We start from the raw sequence: 3,231 nt of genomic DNA, 5'->3' as shown, positions 1-3,231 counted from the left end.
CCCCTCCCCCTCTCTATATGTATCTTGATGATCATACTTATTGGAAAAATGAATCGGTTGGAAAACTTTTTTGCCAATTCACCACATACCAGGATTTGTTTGGAAAAGGATATGTTGGAAATGCTCGAAGGGCATCTCCAACGGTATTGGTCGAACAGAAGCCCTAACATTTTCGCGTACACGTCTGAATGTGCCCGCGGACATCCTGTGAGGCGGAGGCCATCCAACCCTAACCCTCAATCAAGGCGAACACCAATTTTTTGTGCTCCTACAATATTTAAAATGATGGAAGATCCAGAAACAAGAACTATAGCTGCCCACCGGACACCCACACAGATCAGCGACATCTGGCCGTCCGCTTTGTTCCCTTGATGCGTTCTGGACCGTCCGATCAAGCCACTGGACGTACTCCGCCGTTGGGTCTGGGAGCAGCACTGCAGGAATGAACAATTTTGCTTCCCCCGCGCTTTTGCTCACTCCGCTGTTTCGTTCGGTTCCCGCCGACGAGTAGGGTCTATACTAGTGGGCCCAGGGTGTCATTCGCTATGGCTGGCACGTGTTCTGTTCGGCCCGTCGGCGCTCTCCAGGAAAAATATCATGTGCCACCACCGAAATACTCGTCTCCCACCGAGGACCTTTTCGGTTTTTCATGTGTGCCAGTCTGCGTGGCGGCCGTTCGTTGGCTCGGGGCTGGACGACGTGGGGTTGGGTGGACTTGGACCAGACCGTGTCGGCCTCGCCTCTCCACCTTTCTCTCCTCACTTCACCCTTCCGGCCTCCTGTAACCCTACCTCCTGTACGCCGCCGCTGCCGCTCATTCTCCTCGCCTTGTGATGCGGAGCACCCCTCGCTCATCCCCATGGACGTGCCTACATCTCCCTCAACACCACTTGGACCCATGACAAGAGCCCGAGCTAAGGCTATTGAAGATAAGGTGAACTCTCTCCTCTCCGAACTCCCTCTTCCTACTCACGAGACATGGCTACTACCTCATTCGGAAACTCTGTGTGTGATCAGGTGCCTGGAAGCAAGCCACGGAACAGCTACATACAAGAGCCAAGACGGCGAGGACCCCAAGCTTGATGGACAAGAAGAGCTGCCGCGGAAGCTACAGGCGTTGGACGACCGACCCTGTCCGGACGTCCGACGAGTCCCAGGACACGGACGACCGAGCTCTCCGGACGTCCGGTGCCTGGCCACCCGAACCAAATCTACGGAAGTCCGAGACCCACCGGACGACCGGACGACAAGCACCCGAGCCAAAACTACGAACGACCGACGACCTCCAGACGTCCGGACAGTCACGACGCTCCGGACGACCGACCCCCTCCGGACGACCGACGCGACCACGTCAGAGCCGAATCTACGGACGTCCGAGCACGACCGGACGACCGGACCGTCCTGAGCCTCCAGACGTCCGACGCCTTTCGGACGTCCGGCACCTGAGTGACCGCACCCTCGGGCTGGAGCCCTTGTATCCCTTCACTTTGACTTCCATTTGCACTAAGACTATAAATAGGACGCCCCACCTCCTGGTACGGGTAGCATAGGTTTAGCTCATATTTTGTGTGAGAGCCTTGCTCATCCACTTGGCTACTTCTCCTCGGAGCTCAGGACCTCTTTGGAGAAGGTCCCCCAAGCGGATTCAAGACCCCTTTCTAGGGAAGACCATCAAGACCTCCGTACGGAGAAGAACTATTCCTTTGTATCCTTACCTTGGTTGATTGTGGATCTTATGTCACTCTATGTTGTCGGTGATCTAACACTCGTGTGATTGATTCTATGTTGGTTTAGTGATTCTCCCTCTCGTTTTCCCCGTATTTCCCCTTTGTGCTTCCGTGTGTTCTTTGTGATTCCCTGTAGGATCCACTCCAAACGTGAAAGATCGTCCACCTAGGGTTCCGCCCTACATCATCATGGTATCAGAGCCACGTTGATCACGTTTTTGGAACCCCTACCCCGTGTTTTATAGCTTGATTTTATTGTTTTCGTCCTAATTCCGAAAATTCCCCACAAAAATAGCCCCCAGTTTTTTTTGTGATTTGTTCGTGAGTTGAGATTTTGTTGGATTTGGTTCATGGATTTGTGTTGCTGCGTGTGGATCTAGCTTTCCCCACCCTCCCCACCCTTTTCCATCCACCAAATCACTCGATTTCGACCTCACCTTCCCCTTCTTCCTCGAAATCTCGAGGGTCTCATCACCCCAGCCCGACTTTCGCCGAGGCTCCGGATGACCGGAAAAGGTCGGACGTCCGACGACGACCGGACGACCGTAAAAGACCGGACGTCCGTGAAACCCTGACGAAACTGAATTTTGTCAGTGCGCCCCCCACATTCCACCACATTTTCCAAACCAACATACACCTACATCTTCCACGATACCTCCTATGACGATTTTGACACATTTTGGTCCTTGAGAATTTGAGTTGTGGCTCCCGTATCCTTTTGTGTTTCGGCTATCTAGGTACGGTTCAACTTCATCAACACCACAGCTCAACTTCTCGAGGGTCTCATCATCGCAAGGACGGTAACTTCGACAACATCTTTGTCGTAACTTGCAATTGCATTGATACCCACATTGTCCCTACTTTTGCGTAGCTTACCCATCGAGACTAGCCGTTGAGTATTGCAGGCAACGTGACTTGTGCACATTAGTGATCATACAACATAGCATACATATCATAACATAGTGGTGCATATCTTGAGATCAACTTGTGTGTCACAAAGTTGTCATAGCATACACAATTGCTATCTTGGTTCGTAGTTTTGCATGAGAAAAGAGCTCAAAAGTGAAAGAGCCACCCAAGCTTTTAAGCAAAGAGGAAAGATAAGCAAAGAGCTTATAAGCAAGAACCACAGCATCATACAACATTAAGATTGTCATATTGGATCATCTTGGATCATTGCACCGAAATATCATACATATAGCATATCTGGGATAGAGATCGTTGCATTTTTGCCTAGTAGGTTGTGCACAAGTTTGCGTATCCGCCTATTTTGCAATCGTGCTAGCGTCTCTCTAGTATTGTGCAACAAGAGCATTTCGTGGTTTCCACATTTTGGCTCAATTTTGGATTGCACAATCCCATTTATCTATTTGCGTGTGTGTTTCCGTGTACCCATACTTGCTTGGTCTACTTGTTGCATTTGCAAATTTGTGAATCTTTTCCAACATTATTGAAGCTCACTTACTATTGCATCAAATTTTGTGCCACCATCCTAACCAAGCTC

This window comes from Triticum dicoccoides, chromosome 7B (assembly GCF_002162155.2).
Source record: "Triticum dicoccoides isolate Atlit2015 ecotype Zavitan chromosome 7B, WEW_v2.0, whole genome shotgun sequence".
Classification (NCBI taxonomy): domain Eukaryota; kingdom Viridiplantae; phylum Streptophyta; class Magnoliopsida; order Poales; family Poaceae; genus Triticum; species Triticum dicoccoides.
Note: the sequence above shows the minus strand (reverse complement) of the source record.